The sequence below is a fragment of the Chionomys nivalis genome, chromosome 5 (genome assembly GCF_950005125.1).
Source record: "Chionomys nivalis chromosome 5, mChiNiv1.1, whole genome shotgun sequence".
In the NCBI taxonomy this organism is placed as follows: domain Eukaryota; kingdom Metazoa; phylum Chordata; class Mammalia; order Rodentia; family Cricetidae; genus Chionomys; species Chionomys nivalis.
In genome coordinates, this window is record NC_080090.1 from 47800247 (window position 1) to 47820841 (window position 20595).

Here is a 20595-nt window from a genome sequence, read left to right on the forward strand (position 1 = left end):
GCATAGCCCATTTCCAAAGATCTGTGGAGTAAATAATCATGAGAAGAAACATTTGCCCAGAGCAACCGACACACTCCAGATTTCCAACAAGTGATGTGATTTTTTATTATAACAAGGAAAATTACTCACTGAGACACACAGAAAAGTGCCTTCTTTCCCAACCCCTGGCCTTGTCTTGGAGATGAGCACACACATTTCCTGGATAATCATTTAGTCATTTTCTTTTTCTTTTTCCCGTCGTTGTTGGCTCTGAGGCACATTTTTTTTTTTTTGATGGATTTGGAAAGCCGTGTTCATGAAGGACGTTTATTTCTTTTGCTAGGCCTCTGACTGGGGTAAAATCTGATTAAGCTAGCCTACAGGTAAATTTCTGTCATCTGCTTGGCTTAAAACACAAGTCGACACTTGGAAAATTTTGGAGGAATTACAGTTAGCATGGCATGCCGGCTTTTTCACAAAAGCAGCAAGCTATTTTTATCCAGACTCTGGCTTCAACTAAGACCCAGAAGGTTTGAGGTCCTCATGGCTGTACAGGGCCGGGGAGGTGATGTACCTGGGCACAGGTCACTGTGCTGGGCAGGAGAATGTGGGGGCAAAGGCTCCGAGGTAGAAGGAAAGCCTCTGGTGGCCTTCTAGTCCTTACAACCAGAGCAGCAATAGAGCACAGCCCTCAGGAGCTGTTAGGGCATTGTGGGGAACACCATTTTCCTAAAGGTTTTCCAGCGCTGGGGGGAGTCCAGGTTGTTTTTTCTTATATTAATTAACCACTTAAAAAATCTGCTGGAGAAATATTTTTAATTGATATGCTAGACATCATCTCTGATTTGCCCTATCCAATTGTAACAGAATGGAGGACAATGACAAAAAGAGGTTATATAATGAAAAGGTCCCTTTCCTAAGTGGTTACTACTGTGCTTCTCAGAAACCACTGGAGATGAGTAATGCTTTGATTCAGTAGCTATGACAGTCGAGGAACCAATGTAACCATGGCGCCCATCCGCCGGCTGTGTTGAGCACCTTGTCATGTGCTACCTATACACTTAAGGGACTTTTATATACCTACTTTTCAAATGAGAAAACTGAGGCTTTCCAAAATAAAGTCATGGGCCTGAGCCCTGTAGGAAAGACTACTGGCTGTGGTTCATATCTAGACACACACTGGAAAACAAATCACCAATACTGGCCTACTATGATAGTCTCTGTGTCTCTAAATTATCATGAGGAGGATGCCCGTGGCAACCAGAAAAATTTACTAAGGTGCAGCAAAGTCAAGATGCATAGCTAATATTAAAACATGAAGGGCTGGGGAGATGGCTCAGTGGGTAAGATCACCTGCTGTACATGTACGGGCATGAGGACCCCAGCTGGCCCCCGTGGCACCCATGTAAGAAAGCAATGCATGGCTGCAGGCAGAGCTGGCTTCCCAGGGCTGGTTAACAGAATGTGCCAGGTTCATCAAGAGACCAGAACTGCTGGGTCCTCCTCAGGCCTTCACACGCCTGTGCATGGGAACACGCAGCCACACAGGCGTGTTCCCCACATGACACACAGACACACGTGAAACAAAATCAGTAAAAAGTTCTGCAAGCAGTAAAGCACTGTATCTTCAATACTTGAAAATTTTTGACACTTTAGTTTGTAGGAAAATCCAAAACTAACCAGGAAAATCCAAGACAGCGCTTAATACAGTCATCATGAAAGCTGTGTGTGTGATAAGAGCTGCTTCGGCCTAGGAAATCAATTCCATTATAGCTATTTATGCAGCGGCGCTAGTAAATCTGCGAGAAATAAACTGGCTTCACTTACTCCATTGATTGCCTGGGCTCAAGACAGATGGGACACGCAAACCCTAATGCATGGGTTGCAAAATCATTTTTCTCCTTAATAACATACCCTTTATTGAAAAAGAAATCACTTAAGCATCGTGACAATAAGGCCCCACAATTCCTATTAACCTTTTCAAAAACTTGCAGTTCGAAACGTAGCAGTAAAATATGAGAATGAATATAAAAATGGTCTGCTCCTATGAACCAAGAAGTGAGGAAGTCACGTGGTAATTCTCTTCCCTTCATCTGGTAAACACTAGTGATGTCATCACTGAGAATTCCGACCCACCCCAACAACATTCTCTACTCAGACTGATTACCATAGCATAAAATGATTATAGTTTTTACCCTAGTAAAAATACAATTTTATGAAACTGGAAATTTTTAAAGATAGGTTTTGTGAGAAAATGTTAATAACTTAACTGATGTCATATGAGATGAATTCAAAGAAACAATTTTTTTACATTTGTAAACAAAAAAAACCTTAGATACTTTTGGGGTTCTCAAATTTAACTCAGCAAACAAATCCAGTTCTTATAAGAAGTATTTCTGAAGTTTGGCAGTGGTGGCACACAACTTTATTCCAGCACTCGGGAAGCGGGGACAGGCGGATCTCCGAGTTCGAGGCCAGTCTGGTTTACAGAGTGAGTTCCAGAACAGCCAGCGCGACACAAAGAAACCCTGCCTCAACCCCCAATACCCCCCCCAAAAAAAAGTTTTTGAAAAGAAATGATACCAAGGTGAGGATTTTTAGAAAACATGGTGACAGAGGCACAGAAACAAGTTTTGAGCCTCTCAGTTGTCTGTCCAGATGGCAAAACTATACTCTCAAACAGCAAAGAGGAAGACCACTGTGCTGTTCAAAGGCAACTTAGCAGCATCAACATGGCGTATCAGGGCTGGTGTCTGTCTAGTGTGTGCAAGGCCCTGGTTTCAGTTTCCAGGGAGAGAATGAGGGCGGTGAGGGGAAGAGGGAGAGAGAGAAAAAAGCATGTGTTGCTATATATAATACACTCAGACCTATAATTTTTTAAAAATAAGTTGATTTCTTCGGCGCAGAGGTGGGTAGTGACAGCTAGGATTCCACACGCTAGAATCTTCAGTGTCTCATCCCACTCCATCTCCCAGTGTCTAACTCTGATTTCCATGACCATAGAGACCACCTGGATCTAGCCTACTGCATAAACAGCTCCCTTCTGACTGGGGTCACAGCTTGGCTTCCGGACTGTGGAAAGAACTCACACTATCAAGTAAGAAGCTACTAAGGCTAGGCAAGGCAACAGTAGTACAACCTGCTTTTCAAGATAGATAGGTTACAATAGAAAAGGAAACAACTTCCCATCATCTGTCGAACTAGAAAATCCAAGGCTAAAGCCCTAAGACAAACTCCTCACCGTGGTGTTATGATCCAGTATGAAGTGTGTGTCAGACAGATGAATTCAAACCACTACCGTGTGAGCACTCCTAATCTACAGGTGCTAACCCTTAGAGGTATAAAAACCTCATTTCTTCAAAAACCCCAATCACAGTGCAGAGGAAGAAATGGAGAGGTGAGAAAAATACAATCTGTGGAGGGAAGCGACTGGACAATACACCACGGCCATAAACTGAGATCGGATCACTGGAAAACAGAAGCAAAGAAGCAAAGATTCAGGCTGATTTTCCAGGTACACACCTTGGAAACGTCCTGAGATGCCTGCTTCAGCTCAGTCCCGCACTGGCCAAAGGCACACTGTGGTCTCCTGAGTGTGTCGTCAGCGTTAGGTGATCTCTGCACTGCACGCTTACTGACGTATTTTCAGGGGCTGAGGTGGATCTGAGCAGCATTGGTGTAGTTGATTGACGGAATAATATGTACTGTTCTTGCTTTGTTCTGTCTTATTCAATATTTAGAGCAGGTAATTTAATGATAACATGTGGAGGTACAGTTAATCTGTGGCTTTTTTAGTTTCAACTTAATTAATTAGAGCTTTATTAAATAATGAATTCATTTTTAAATATATTTATTGTATTATTTTAATAAAGAGACAGAAAAATTGATGACATTTTAAAAGATGAGTAGCCAAGGGGCAAAGAAAAGGACTGAAATAAATACCATATCACCAAGAAATTAATTACCTATTTTGTTAGGGGAAATAGTTCTGTTTTCCATGGAAATGATAGTTCCACAAAAACCCACTTCCAGCACATATACAAAATGACTCTGAAATACAGGCACCACTTGGATTGTTATCTCAAGCTGCTGCTGGGTGAGCTTCAGATCCAAGAGGCGTATCACTGCAGCTCCTAGTCAATCAATTTGCTAATCCAGCCCGGACTCTATCGATCCCGACGCCAATCTTTGCACATATCACCAAAACCAGGGTCCATACTCATGCATAAGAACATGAGACGTGTCAAATAGATGGAAGTTCCTATTCAAATCCCAGTTCCTGCCAGTTCGGAATGCCACCGTTACCATTCGTGACATTATCTACTTACGCTGAGCAAAGCGTGCTGGGTAAATCCTGCTGAATCGTCTACCTTGTCAACACACGCAAGCATTGACTCTACTGTTCTGTTCTGAGAGGGGGAAACGGTCAAACATGCAGGTGCCGGCTTCCTCATGGAAAGACAGTTGCCTGCTACCACCTAGTTCTAAATCTGTGATGGAAGATGGAAGATCCCTAATGTGTTCAATTAGGGAAGAGTAAAGACAGCGGCTCCATTACTTTAGTCAATAAAAACAAGCAAACAAAAAAAACACAATACCAAAACAGGTCCCTGCACGCAGGAAGCTGTATGTACGTACACACACACACACACACACACACAGAGAGAGAGAGAGAGAGAGAGAGAGAGAGAGAGAGAGAGAGAGAGAGAGAGAGAGAGACTCATAGCCTTCACTAGCAAAGATTTGTTTTGCTGGCTTGGAACTTGCCATATAAACCAGGCTGGCCAACACAATGCAATGTAGACAGTGTGCCATTTACCTAATGATGCATTCTTGGCTTTTCCAATGGTAGTTTCTGGCTTCGTCGGTAAAGTCAGACATTCTGACTGAGGCCAGCTTCTATCCCTAAATGCCATTAAAGCATCATCACTGAACTCTCTTTCTTTCCCCCTTGACCCATATGTATGCCTGGCCCTAGGTCACCAGAGATAAACCCAGATACACCAGGAAACTGCTAACAAAGACGGAGGAAGTGACAACCAGTGATGGAAGCCATCTACATCACAGAAGCAGACCCAACGTTTACACATGGCCTGTTATGCGGCATCCAACAAAGCACTGTAGCAATTCCCATAAAAAGTCCCATCAGATGAGCCATTAGCGCCGGGTGTCAGTCACAGAAGGGGAACGATTTTAGAGAATAGTCCAGAAGCCCACCATTGGGAAGCAGCAGTGATGGGATCTGTTGGCTGCAGCCTGCTGGCTCCATGGCCCCTTGGCCACTGGCACTGACCATACTGCAAACTCCAATCCGGGAAGCGGTAGTGGACACTGCCCGGGTGCAGGCAGACCCCTCCCGCAATGAAAGACTCCATCTACTAGTAAAAGCAGGCCGAGAAAATCAGGTGTGGCCTGCTGGCATTTCTGTATGTTTTCAAGAAAAGCATAATCCCTTTAACTCATGTTAGATATGACTTTGGTAATAAAAATACCATAAAGAATTTGGAAAGTTTATTTTTATGTTTTCGCATGCTATGTTTCTACTTGTTTGTGACTAAAAAATAAGGTCTTAGAAATGATATTAGATTAGATTTGTTCTGTTTTGTCCCCCCTCCCCGGCCCTCCCACATCTTAAACTGCTTTAAATGTGAAAAACACCCTACCGAATGCAGTGAGATAGAAATAAGAAAATAAGTGATTCAGAAAGACTGGGAAAATATTCAAAATCCTTGGAGGTCTTGAGGCGGTCTATGAGTCAACTCATTTTGATAGTGTTCAGCCTCTCTCACACCACTACAAAGCAATGCAGAGATGTCTCACCAGCAGCCAGGCACTGCATGGTCAAGGCAAAAGGGACCCTGAAGGCAGACTATTAGTTTCCTTGACTGCTTTGGCTCAGACCTGCGGTAGGCTCTTTAGAGATATCTATCGGAATGACCTCTCTTAGACAACTGAAAAACGGATGCAGTGGATGTTAATTAATTGCTACTTCTGTAGAAGAATTTCTTAAATAAATGATGATTAAATAACAGCATGTGTACACATTCTGGGTATATAAAGTCAAAACTCAATTGCTATTACATTACATGCTTTTAGCATTTGTTACTGATTTATTGCCTGAGACAGGTTCATACTCTGTAATTCTGGATGTCCTAGAAATGGCTGTGTAGCCAGCCCTGCCTGTCTGGGAGTAACACCTGGTACTCTCCTGCCTCACCACCCAAATGTTTGGTATTCTAGTCATAAACCACCAAGTCTATGTATTGCTTAAACTTATAAAACTTGTGTTTGGGAGGCAGAGGCAGGCGGATCTCTGTGAGTTCGAGACCAGCCTGGTCTACAAGAGCTAGTTCCAGGACAGGCTCCAAAACCACAGAGAAACCCTGTCTCGAAAAACAAAAAAAAAAAAAACAAAAAAAAACAAAATACAACAACAAAAAAAACTTGTGTTTGTGGAATAGACCATGATATTCTGACATATGGACATCACTGTAGAATGACTTCAAACTAATTAATAAACCTGTCACTTCACCTATTATTTCTTGTGATGGGTAAAGTATATTCTCCAAGGGCTTTGAGTGTGGTTGTGGTAGAGTAGGTGCATTCACTGGTCAGGCATAACACCCTAACCCACAAACAAAACCTGCAATAACAATGCAACAAGCAACGACAAACAAAAACCAACAAAACAGCCACCAAAAACACCTAATGTAATTTCTCAGTAATTTTAAAGAAAGTAATGGATTGCTGTTAACTATAACCATTGCGCAACACTCCAGACTTAAAGGTTCTGTTTTCCATCATGTGACACTAAGCTCAGGAAGAGCACATGTTACTGGAACTGTGTGAGAAGCTGTATCTAGATTCCTCAGTATGGTCCACTTCTCTAGGTCCTCTTTCCACTAAGGCTGCTGGTTTTGTTTGCTTTGTGCCACTGTGACCATAACATTCTGATGAAAAGCAACTTGGGGAGGAAGAGGTTTACTTTTACAGTTTACAGTCTACTGTTGAGGGACACCAAGGCAGGAACCTGAAGCAGAAAGTATGGAAGAATGCTACTGAGTGGCAGACTTCCAGGCTCACATTTAGCCACACCATTTCTATATATCCCAGAACTGAGTGCCTAGGGATAGTACTGCCCACAGTGGACTGGGCTTTCCTGCAGCAATGAGCAATCAAGAAAATACCCCAAAGGAATATCCACAGGGTACTCTACCTCAGACAATTCTCAACTGAGCATTTTTCTTTCCATGTGTGTCAGGATGACAAACAAGATTAGTTATCACAGGTGCATAAAACAAAGTTGCTTTGTTCTAAGAGAATCGGTCAAATCTGTTACAGTGCCCAGCACAGTCTACTCTGATAATTTTCCCAAGAAATGTGGCAAGCTCACATGCCCTCAAAAATAGAACCATTGTGTCTACTGATGCAACACTTGCTGTTCTTGGTTCATACCCTCACACATAACAAATCTGGGCCCTCCCTTCCTCCCAGGGAAGTGTCTTATTCCAGACTGCCTAGACTGTGTGCTAATACAGTTGATCAACCATGATCCTATGCTCTGTACACCACAGCAACATCACCTGGTGAGCTCTACTAAGGCAGTCGACACAAACGTAACGTGTAATGCAGATATACATGCTGTAACTACAGTCTCAGCTTTGCTTCTTTTAGATTGGCTTAGCAAAGGCAAGCACATCTCTGCTCACATGGCAGATGTTCTGATACTTTTGAGATTCACTTGGTGAACTTAAAACTCTTCAGGAACTGGCCTACTGGAATAAAAGTAGTGTGGGTTCCACAGTCATTTGAATCCAGACACTATTCTTATTGTGAGAGTTTAGTAAACTGGGTAAATATTTCTTGACTATAGCCGAGAAGAACAGCATACCCATAAAAGATATAGGAGAAACAACAACAACAAGCCACTAGTGTTTTTGCCTTCATTTATCAGTAATGAAGAATGAGCAGGGCAGGGGTGCACTAACTCGGTACCTTAGCTAATCTCAAATGCCAATTTGATGAGCTCTAGTATCCAGGAATTTATCTGGGTGATGCTAATTGAAGGGCTGCTAACTGTGGGTGGCACCGTTCCCTGTTCTGGGACTTTATAAAAAGGGAAGAGAGCTGTGCACAAGCACTCATTGCCCTCGGCTTTCTGACCAGCTTTCTCGACACCCCACTGCACTGAGAACTGCACTGAGGAACTTTTGAACAGAGATGAACCGTTTCTCCCCTAACCTGCTTCTGTCAGGATGTGGTATTATGCCAATAGGAAAATTAAGTAAGACAATCATATTTTACATTTTTTTTCTTTCCTACTTTCTTCTTCTTCTTTGTGAGGCAGGTGACTTAGTTAAGATTACGGTTGTTGTGATCAAACATCATGACCAGAAGCAACTTGGGAAAAAGGGCTTACCGCTCTTACACTTCCTTATCACAGAGTAACACAATTAATAAAAACCCAGAGATAGACTCTTAATCCCAGGGTCGTAGGTTCATGTCCCCATGTTGGGTGCCATTATGTAAACGGAGGCTGTGCTTTTGTTTCCCAGCCACCCAGACCCAAATAATCACCCAAATAGTTAATCAACAATTTTAATTACAACATTGTTCAGCCAATGACTCAAGCGTATTCCTATCTAGTTCTTATATCTTTTTTTTTTTAAATATTTATTTATTTATTATGTATACAATATTCTGTCTGTGTGTATGCCTGCAGGCCAGAAGAGGGCACCAGACCCCATTACAGATGGTTGTGAGCCACCATGTGGTTGCTGGGAATTGAACTCAGGACCTTTGGAAGAGCAGGCAATGCTCTTAACCTCTGAGCCATCTCTCCAGCCCCTAGTTCTTATATCTTAAATTAACCCATTTCTGCTAATCTATATATTGTCATGAGGCTGTGGCTTACTGGTAATGTTCTGGCATTTTTCTCCTTGGCTAGCTACGTGGCATTTCCATGATTCTGCCTACCCCTACCCCCATACCCTGTTTAGATTTCCCGCCTAGCTTTACTCTTCTAAGCCATTGGCCAAAATAGCTTTATTTATCAACCAATAAAAGCAACACATATACAGAAGGCCATCCCACATCATCACAGTTCATCACTGACAGCAGTCAGCTCAAACTCAAACAGGGAGGTAGGAACTGATACAGAGGCCATTAGAGTGTTGATGCTTACTGGCTTGTTCCTCATGGCTTGCTCAACCTGCTTTCTTATAGAACCCAGGAGCACCTGCCCAGGGTTGGCCCCACCCACCATGGACTGAACCTAGGCACATCCAGCACTAATTAAGAAAATGCCCTACAAGCTTGCATAGAACCTTATGAGGTATTTCTAACCTAAGGCTCCTCTCAGATGACTTCAGCTTGCCTCAAGTAGACATAGCCTCAAATTCCAATTCTCTTACCCTTGTGAACCAAGAGCACAAGTGACTCCACAGCCAAACAAAGTTTAGTATACAAAATAATCAATGCCTGTTTCCTTTTGCTCAGTACTGTTGACTTCACTTCTCTTAGTTCTCACATGCTTAGAGCTTAAATGGACTGCAGGGTTTAGTGATTTGACATGTCCAAGGGCTCTGTGTGGGGCCTGGTTCCAAGTGAATGCATAGGAAGGTATGGCCTGGGAGCACACAATGTGGAGCTGAGCAGAGAAAATTGGAGCTACCAATCCTTCCAGCGAGGGCATCTTCTTACAAAAAGTAGCAGTGTGCCAGCTTCATGGCTTCCGCCTTAGCTCCCGAAACTGTTACTCTCAATCTAAAATTCCCACAGGCACACACTTTAATTCTACAACAGTAATTGCTCATGTACATATTAACAGCTCCCACAAATCTGAACCTCACTGACTAATTGGAACAATCTGTCTTGATGCAGAGATGTGATGGCTGTTAATAGAAGAGTCATCCTCTGGAAGAACAGGTCTCAAAAAGAGCATTTCCCAGGCTGCAGGACCAACCCCCTCCCCGAAGTGTTGAAGCAGGAGGCAAGCAGATGAATGTGTTTACATGAAAACTCATTTATTTGGGGCTTTCTCATCCTTCATATAAGAGGCACAATAGAGGAAAGATTTGCTTCTTTAAACATCTTTTAAATGAATAAATTAAAAGTTTCCATTCTCAGGAATTGGTTGGGTTTTTTTTGTTGTTTTTTTTGTTTTGTTTTGTTTTGTTTTGCTTTGCAAACCAGTATGCCTACAAGAAGAGGTTACATTAAAGGAATGTCATCTTCTTAGCATGTATTACTACTTATCCTGCTATGGGATTGTGTTCCTTAGCTGGTGCCAAGTTTTAGTGGCAAACAGACAGACCCCTTGCACCCCAAAGCATACTTGCAGCCAGTGCAAATGGCGAAGGGAGTTCATAAACAAGTAAACAAATCAGTAAGTAATTTCAGAAAGTGATGGGTATTGCGAAAAAATTGAAAGCATGGGACAGCAAAGCAAGTGACAGAGCTGAGATCACACGATGCTGTGCTCGTGGGTGGGGGTGGGGGTCGGGCCAGGAATGGGCAACATAGCTGGCAGAGAAGACTCTAAAATCAGAGAAATATCAACAAAAGGGAAGTGAAGACACACTCAAGAGGTGGGAGGGGAACAGGAGTATTAACAAGTAGATCATGGAAGGTGAGGAAAGACGACTGATGTATTTACGATAGCTGGAAACTAATAAAAGATTTTAGAGCCAAGAAGAAATGTGATTCAGTTCAAGGGTTTAAAGCAAGGCCTTTGGGAAGAGAACTCAGTCAGTAAAATGCCTGTGCAGGAGCAGAGCAGCAGAGCCTGGCTCTAGCCCTACCACCTAAGGAAAAGGCAGGAGAGGTGGCTCACCACCAAAACCCAGCACACCAGAGCAAAGACAGGCAGACAACCCAGCTGACTGGCAAGTCATGTCCCAGTAGGAGACCTTCTTCCAAAAAACAAGCCTGTTTGCTAAGAGTGTTGATGTATGCCTTGAATCAAGCACTTGGGAGACAGAGGCAGGAGGATCTCTATGAGTTTGGTCTACTTAGTGAATTCCAGGCAAGTCTGGGCCATACAGTCAGACTGTCTCAAAAAAGATAAAAGAAAATGCTATCTCCAGCTCCATATGCAACTGTACACATGTGTACATACAGATGCATACTTGCTCATGCAAAAAGAAAAGAATAAAAATAAATATTTTTAAAAAAGAAATGGACAGATTGAATACGAGCCAATGTGTGGAGAAAACTCAAGCAATCATGATGTGAGTTCAAGTTGTCCCATTGTTGATAGTGGGGTTTGTTCTACTAAGACACTGCAGGTAGAATACTTGCTACGTCTAAGATGCCAAACGTCTGCTTCTCCACTGCACTTTCCAAGTACAGAGCTGCAGCTGTCTGCACACCATGGATGCTGTGGTCCATCCTGGAGAGGACTGGATTGCACACCCGCCCAGGGACCAGACTTGGACTTGAAGCTGGCTTTATACTGAATGTCTATCATTTTTACACCCTCTTGGGACTAAAAAGTTTAAGTCAACTCACCTTAAATTGTGTGCTGCCTATTTTGAACATGTTTCAGAATAAGTCAGCTCCACATATACCATGTCTATCAACTCAAATCCACCCTGCAAAGGCGCCTTCGTTTATTAACACTAGGTTTAATAGATACTTCTCTGAGCTCTGCTGTTCTTCAGCATATAACATTTATTGTGTAATGAAACCAGAATGGGAACACTTTATCATCAGACATTTTAAAGGCTTCTCCCCAATTAAAAGACCTAATGGCTTGATTGGATAGTCATTCATGATTTTTCTCCTCATATTGTTCCTATTAAAAAAAAAAATCAAGAAATGCAAACTTTATCATCCAAGTGAGGGCTGATACTGTCTCCCTGTGGTGGGTACGTTTATTCTCCATATAGTCAGAAGTACTGTTCTCAACACCGTACCTCTGCTTCAAGCATTCACGTCTGAAAGTAAACCCTCATCTTCTCACGGAGCTCTGAGCACCTACATTCCAGTTTCTTTCCACTGTGGCCAGGAGCTTGTTCTAAACTGTCGTCTAGTAGCACTGTTGTTCTTGGTGAGAACAACCTATGAACATCTTTGTATCTCACCTGTGTTAAAGGGCCAGAGGTTCCCTCGGGAGGGTAACTCTATCTCCTGTCGCTGCCTCTCTTTACTCTCTTGGGGAAAAGGGGGGGGGGGCTGTGTGCTAGATTAGAAACTGCGCTGCAATTATTCTAGGCGCACCCCTGCCTTAGGATCTCAGCACCTAGTGAAGTGAAATTCCCAAGACCAGGACTCCAGAAAGATGGGTGAAGCCTCCAAAAGAACCAACACCATCCGCCATCCACAGTTGAGAAACAAGAGACGGTTCAAGTGCATCCATCCACCCAAGCCTTCCACAGAGTCAGGGAGAGCTCCTTTTCTGAAGGGCCAGGAAGCATTTCCCCAAAAGGTTTACATCCCAGCCCCATAGGACATGAAAATACTCAGGGTCCTAGCGGCAACTGAATTTGGGAGGTCCTCAGTGAAATGGTTAAAGGAAAACCAAGCAGGTTTCAGCACTGGATTATTTGAGATGTCATACACATTTGCTGCTTTTCAAGTGACTAACAGAAAAAGACATTTTGCAGAGTTTTGTAAATATACTAGACTAAAGCTCGCTTTCCATAAACAGGTTAGGACAAGAATCCAGGGAATATACATGTAGTGTGTTTCACACACAGTTATAGCAATACTAGCCCAGGCTTATCCCGCTGATATATGGGGACAAAGAAACTGAGTGACAGAGGCAGATACAGTTGCAGAAAAAGCACAGGGGTGGCTGAGGACTGGAAACTTTGTTCCAAGCCAACCATGATCTTGGCATGCTAAATACTCAAAGATAACTGGGAAATGTCCCCGAAGCACTAGCCATCCTCCAGCGGCACTGTCAGGCTTTAATGAAGACAGAAGCCAGGGAATCTAAGAGCTGGGATGCAGAAGTTATCTTCCACATATTAACCTGACTTTTAACGTCTTATCTTTTAAGACATCATCAAACATTCAAGAGAGGAAATTCCTTTTTTTTTTTTTTTACAGATAATTGAGTTTGCCCGCACTTGCCTTGCTAGCGTCCACATATCCCTGTCAATGTTCACAGGACACAGTCTGCACTGAACACACTGCCAGGCACACAAGCCAGTTTGGGAAGCCTGCAGAATGTCCTTCCTGTTCCATTCAGGGGTGCTGTGGATTTCTGTGCCAGGGACTTAAAGGAGTGAGAAGAAATAGACTTTCAAACTGGACTTATTTTCGATTCCCTATAAATCTTCCTGACTGTCTCTTCCCAGTGGGGAAGGCACTAAAGAACTAGCTAAAGGCTTTAGATTTAAGATGGCTTGAAGCCTTTCTGCTCCAGTTTTGACAGGGCACAATAAAAGTGGGTGCGGGGGGTGTGAGCCGCATGCCAGTAAATCCTTTGGACTTGAACTCACAATACATGCGATCAGGCTGCCAGAGGTCTCCACATCATAGCACAAAGGTCTCTCCAGCCACCTTTATTTGAGTTTTTCAGGTTGGAAAAGGATTCTGAAAAGAACACCGTTCAAACTCTGGGAATAAACAATGTGAAGGAGAAAAAGAGAAAAACCAGAAAGCTTCTGAAGAAATCAATTCTGGGATGCCTGCAGTTGAAGTCTGTAATAAAGATGCTATACCCCAGAATGAAATAGAAGCACTGTAAATATATATCGGTATTTTAATATAATTAATCGTGTAGAGTTAAAGCGTGTACATGGGATTTGAGACAAAGCTAAATGGTTGCTAAATCTAAAAGGTTACTATAGTGAAACACATAAGGTTCTCCAATACGCCATGCGAATACCTGCATTTGCCCCCTGTGGCTACAGCAGCCATGGGGTATTCGTTTAGGAGACATTCCACTATGACCAGTAATTGCTGGGTTGTGAATCAGAACTTTCAACTTGTTCAGCCTACAACGGCGGCTACTTTATGTCCTTTGACCTTCTCTGTTCTTGCTAGAAGAGGAAAAACGACAAATTACTTACTACAGAAAACTCCTCTTGAATAACTTCCACTGGTTTCCGGCTAACTTAGGACCTAATTCCATGACAGAGGCCGAGAACCTGAAAGTCTATGCGTTTCCACTTAGGACCAATAATTTGCATGAGGCAAGTGGGCATGTGGAATACAGAAGCGGCTTGTCCAAACAGAAATATGCTGCTGTAATATTTAAAATGGAACCAGTGAGATGGTTTAGTGGGTAAGGAACCTTGCTGCCAAGCTCAATGACTTGAATTTGAGTCCAGGAACACACACTGTGAAAGGATCAAACTCTCTCAACTTGCCCTCTGATCTCTATACACACGCTGTGGCAATGTGCCCTCCCCCTACACACCTATACAAGACATTTTAAAAGATAATGTGAGTTTCAAAGTTTTAGTATTCAAAACAGAATGCAGGGGATCTCATTCGTAACTTTCTATAGTTGGTTTTATACTGGAATAATATTAAGGTAAATAAAACATTTTATTAAAACCAATGAAATTGTGATAGCTTTTATAATAAATAATAATAAATATCTGCATAAAACAAACTGTTCAGCTTTAATCAAATCACCTGTTGCTTCTTACCACTTTTAATGCAGACTCTAAAAATTCAGGCTAGCAATGCACAGTTCCTGTGACATTCACTCTAAGGTGTCTCAGCTCGCAGTGACTTAACAGGACTGTCTTGGTAACCATAGTACTCTCCACAAACCACAGACATCCCCTGTGCTGTCTACACCAGTCTTAGACATCTCTAGGAGATCAAAAAGAATTTTGCGGCTATTTTGATTTTGTAGAAACTTACTTGGTGATGAATCCTGATGTGAGGAAACATGAAAGTATTTATAGAAGGTATATTTCCATTTAATACAGGCGTTCTATTCAGGGGCAGCTTCCGTGATAGGAGTATCAACTGTAGTACACACACACACACGCACGCACACACACGAACACACGCACACATGCACATGTCCCCACACACAATCTAGAACCTTAGGAAAAATGACTGGAGATTCTAAACCATTTGGCCTCCAGAGTTGGAGATAAGGAACTGCCACCTGTACCATACAGTAATGTGTATATGGGACGTATGGAGAAGACTGCCTTTGCTTCTCCCTACTTGCCAAGATGCTCTAACCAGAGCTGAAACGAACCAGCTGTGAGTCTAGCTGGAAAGGTGGCAGATGATCAATTTGGATCATTTAAACTTATTGAAGACTTCAATTCATAAAGCACCAGTACATCTGAATCAACAACTCCTGCAAACTCTTATTGTAATGAATACGATTTTAATTACTGTAGACAACAGCGTGCAATGAACCTCCACTTTAATGGAGCTCTCAGAGGTTCTGTCTGGAGGTTTTCCTTTGAATTCACTCCAACTTCCATTATTAGTGGAAATGCGGTGTGATGCAACTCCTATCTGCATGTTAGGCAGTGTTCGTTACAGGACCAACCACAACTGGCAGGCTGGGACTGTGGCTTCCTGCTTTACTTGTGTGTCTTTAGCATCTTTAAAGCCGAACATCTTCAGTTGGCAGGGAAGCTGCTGCAGGGGGACAGAGGGCACTTAATGGGTCTGTTACCTGCCCCCAACAGAACATGGCAGTCACTCCCATTTGCTTTTCTAAGTTTAACTATGGGAGGGAGGGAGGGAGGGAGGGAGGGAGGGAGGGAGGGAGGGAGGGAGGGAGGGAGGGAGGGAGGGAGGGAAGGAGGGAGGGAGGGAAGAAAAAAACAGCTGGCTTTTGAAGAACACTGGATTGTATAATGACTTTATAGTTAACTATTAGATTTGATGTTTTTAAGTACAGATACTGTGAGACAAAATCCAGGAATCTGGCCAGGAAAATAGAGACAGGTCTAAACTGTGCATGGCAAAAAAGCCATAGCTAACCTTAAAGAATCACGGGAGGGAACAAAATCTACAACGCTGGCTCTGTTACAGTTTACCCTCAGGGAGTGGGCCCGGGTTCTGAGGGGACAATGCTTGAAATTCAGCCTGCAGGGTAGAAGCCTGAAGGAGTTGTTGAAATTGCCATGGCCGTGCTGGATTTCAAGAAGCAAGGTACGCCACTTTTTAAATCAACGCTGGAAACAAGAACTCCATGTTTAGACGCGTTTACAGGGATGCCACCGGGGTGAAGGGTAGCCCAATTCCACCAGTGCACGCTTTTGCTGCACTAGTGGTTCACATATGTGACACTCGTGACATCTGTGGGCTGAATGGCTTCTGGTACAGTGTGCTGTCACATACGCTGGTACATTACGAGCATCCTGTCCCCAATCAACTAGAAGCCAGTAGCATACACTGTTAACAACAGTGATGATGGCCAAATTGTCCAGCAACGATGACGGATGTACTCTGGCAGGGGTCATAGGGAGGGGGGATGGGTCCATTCTACCAACCTCACCGTAATCTTCAACACTAACAGAAACAAAGGTACTCCAATAGGCCTTAAAAATATCTCCCTTTAGTTATCAGATTATTAAAACAATGCTCTCCCCCATGCTTGAATTTCCTCAGAAACTACACACTAGGAGAAGGAAGAGGCTGCAAACCCCGGACAGGGAGTCTATTTCCCAAAAACAAGATTTCTCAGTACCTATATGTGTGTGTGTGCCCGCAGATACATAGACACACATGTAGAGGCCAGACAACCAAAGGTGTCACTGCTCAGGAACTAATCACCTTGTTTATGACACAGGGTCTCTCACCGGCTTGGAACTTATCAGTTACTGTCAACTGTCTAGACAAGATCGCCAGGGATTTACCAGATTCTGCCTCCCTAGTACTGATGTTCCAAACGCAGGCCACCGTGATACCTGGCCTTTTCACCTGGGCCCTAGGTGGCGAACTCAGGTCCCAAGCACTATACCAACTGAGCCATCTCTATGACACCTCCCTGAAAGGCATTTCCACAGTTGCCTAGAAAGAGAAACTGGAGCCAGACGACAGTGGTGAGGGGTAGGGCCACGCCTGAACCAGGACAGCTTCATTAGGAGTAGCACTTTGTTGTCTGACTTAAACACAGACCTCCTATCAGAACCCTGAAAATGGATGCACTTGACCATTCAAAGAGCCTCTTTGTTCTCCTTCCCAGTCTGCGACATTGAGTAAAATTGGCTGAACTGGCCATTTGAGGACTTACTAGGGCTGCCAGGACCCAAGCTCTGCGCTAATTCCAGTAACATTTTGTCACCTGATACATGGCACACACAAAAATGATACCCCAGTTGTAGATCAAATTTTCCACAATACTGGAAACTTTACTTGGTCTCAAGAAAAGCTTGAACAAATGGCTAACGGGTGCCTATTAACATATCAAAGCAGACACCGGCTAGCTCCACAAAATCATTCAGTACCTATATCTCCACCCTGCACTTCTCACCCCTCCCCCACCCTAAACCTCTCCCCTTCTAAGTTTTGCTGGGGTTCTGTCTCCCACCCATATACAACTCAGCTACTTTGGCTTGGTGTCTTCTTGATCCACATGCTTATTTGGTCTCTTTCTCTCCTGGTCTCGTGGCTCATGCCTTGGCTCCTGGTCCCCCTCCAGTCCTCCTTCCTTCCTTCTTTTCTTCCACCCTCCCTCTTTCCCTCTCTCTATTTCTCTCTCACTTTCTCTCATTCCCAAGGTCTGCTGGCCATGTTCAGACTGGACTCTTCCAGATGCCTCTGGCTGTTTACACCCTCAAGTCTAAAATAAATGTTCTTCTCACTCTATCCCCAGGAACAGACACATCCGCATTTTCCCACTCAGTGCGGAAGGAAGTGAGCCGACTCTAGTGTCCCAACAGCACGGAAACACCAGGAAGAGCGAGTGTCAATAATGAGCATGAGGAAGGCAAGCTATCACCAAATTTACAGACATATTTGAGACAGAAGTGAGCAACTTTCCGTGCATATTTTACACTTAAACTGGATCCAATTGCCTTTAATCCCTGCAATTTAAGTACCTCCAAATATACCACTAAGAACATCAACACATAAATGTTATCACAATTTATGAAATCAAGCTATGAGCCAGTTGGGCATGAGGAACCCCATTAATACAGGCAGGCTTAAGACCTGATGCCACTCAAAAGCGAAGTACCCAAGTCACATGAGCACACAGTAGGTCTGGGCATCAGAAGTACCATAGCTTATTCCTTTAGCAATTGATGTCACTCTTGAAGCAATGGGAAGATTAATGGTTTTCAAAATTCATAAGGCCTCCAAAGAAAATCTAGGTCTGTGCTGCACACTGATCTAGAACCAAGTGTGAGCAGGAAAAAATGTACTGGCACTAGAGGGTGTGACTGCAGGTGAGCTGCACACTGATGTAGAACCAAGTGTGAGCTGGAGGGTCTGTTCTGGCACCAGAGCGTGTGACTGCAGAGGAGGCACGCGAGTCCCCCTTCCTGCTCCACAGACATGCTTTCTCAAGCCAGATTAAGTTTTTAAACCTTCCAGCATGAGCCAATGAGACATGAGCCAATTGAATGGCAACCCAATTTAGGGACAAAGAGGCTTCAGAGCAAAGCTGGCAGGACACAAATCACCTCCTCACCTCCCGGTGCCCATGGGAAGCGGTTGGAGGACAGGGACACGGGGAATGGCGGACCAGAAGGGAAAGCCCATACTTACAAACACCATGTTAAGTTTGATTCTAGGAAGCAAGTTTGCCATGTATTTCAAACAAAAACTAAAACTAGCACTTTTAAGACTGTAAGAGATGACTCATCCCATGTACAGGGCAGGAAGCCCATTAAGTCAAAACCATACTCAGAATCGCATAGTTCATATGACCAGGAGAGGAAGTCCCACAGACAAGGGCACACAGGGCAGAGGTAGGTGCTGCACATTAAACAAACAAGAGAAAACAAAAAACATCTTCTCAGAGTGGCTATCTCTGTTGTCTCCAGGGGAGTCTATGAGTCAGTGCAGGTGACATGGTGATACACGTGAGTGTATACATGGATGTGTAACATACATGCATCCATCCAAGCTCTTGGCTTCTGATCTTCCAAAAAAAAAACAAAGAAGGCTTTTCTAGAGAAAAGAAATGAGAATCCTCCTACAAGGCCAGTCTAAAACCGCCATTCTGTCAGACACTGTGTCTTGGAACTGCCCTTAAGGAAACTGTTCCCTTGTCTGATAGGATAACTAACCCTTGCACCAGGAGGATCTGCTCTCTGTCCATGAACAAAAATGGTACAGCCGGCCCAAGAAGAATGTGGAGAAATAGGTCTAGCTAGGCTGTCCTGCTTAAGCCCCTAGCAATAGCGCAGACAATTCTGTACATGCTTCTATGGTGTTGTTCACACTTTCATGAAATCTGAAAACGACTGTTCATAGGCACGGGACTAGGGGATCTCTGGAAAATGGGAAAGGAAGGGGCACACAGGAAAATTGAATAAGAACTCATTCATGGTGACGTCAGAAGCTCCCATGTCCAAGATCATACCAGACTCACTCTTTATTTTTTTTTCTCTAACAGATTACTCTAGAACCCTTAAAATACCACTTGCAACAAACCAGTGAAATGTAACTGTTTCCCTAAATTCTATGAGCTATTCTAGAAAATTAACTCGTGACTGGTAGGAACAAGGCTTTCTGTAGGCTCTGAAGAATCCCCACGCAGAGGGAACGGAACAGATGCCAAGAGCAGCCAGCAGAACTATTCGCACACCGTTGGGGTGGAAGCTTCACACATTCTGGAATCGAAAGTGGTCTGCGTTGTGAGGATACAGTAAGAAAAGCTGGCGTTGAACGCACTGTCCCATTTATCCTCAAAAGCATCTCCACGGAGGAGATATCCATGCCTTTCCCGATGTGCACAAGTTCTCACACAAGGGTCAAGTCTTGGTAGAAGGTTAATAAACAGGCATGGGGAGCTACGTAATATATCTAACACTTTATAAGTCACACACATACATGTGAAATACATGTGTTTTCATTATGAAGAGGGCCTCAAATATTTATCAGGCTATCAAATGAGACGCAAACTAAGAAACATTGAGAGCTGAAAATGATGCTCTGCCATCTGGTTCCCAGGATAAAAACATCCCAGCATTCCACAGTGACTCCCTGTGTTGTATAACCAAAGACCACCACATCTACTGAGATCTGCCACAAACCTGTCAGGCTTAGCATATGGGAAACAAGCCAATCGGCACAGGTTACCCTAACAGAATAAAATTCAAACACATGAAGAAAGAAATAAAAAAAAAGGCCTGCAACACATGTGATGTACCAGGTGACATTGATAAAGAGATTGGTTCTTTTTCAGATCTATACACCTGAACCATGGCCGTCTGATCACTACCCTGGATCTACGAAAAGATGGACTCAAAATGACTGCATAATGAAGCAGTGTCACCATGGGACCTAACAAAAGATGACAGAGGTTCATGCCATCAATGGTCACATCCTCTGTCCCAACAGCTGGCAGGGACCAAAACAAAACAAACCCTTCAAAGAAGTTCACAGCTCAGAGAGGCTTCTGAGAGTCCTTTTCATGCCACCAGCCTTGCCATTTTCTAAAGAGTGACAGCAAAATCTTCTATGCATCACAGGAAATGTCACCTTCAGAATAAAAGGGCTTGA

At 43.5% G+C, this 20595-nt stretch overlaps 1 protein-coding gene across 2 annotated transcripts in view; it reads right to left on the reverse strand.

The window, feature by feature from the left end:
- Ptprg (protein tyrosine phosphatase receptor type G) overlaps positions 1-20595 on the reverse strand; it is a 683229-nt gene that overhangs the window by 259866 nt on the left and 402768 nt on the right. The gene's annotated exons all lie outside the window — the stretch shown is intronic.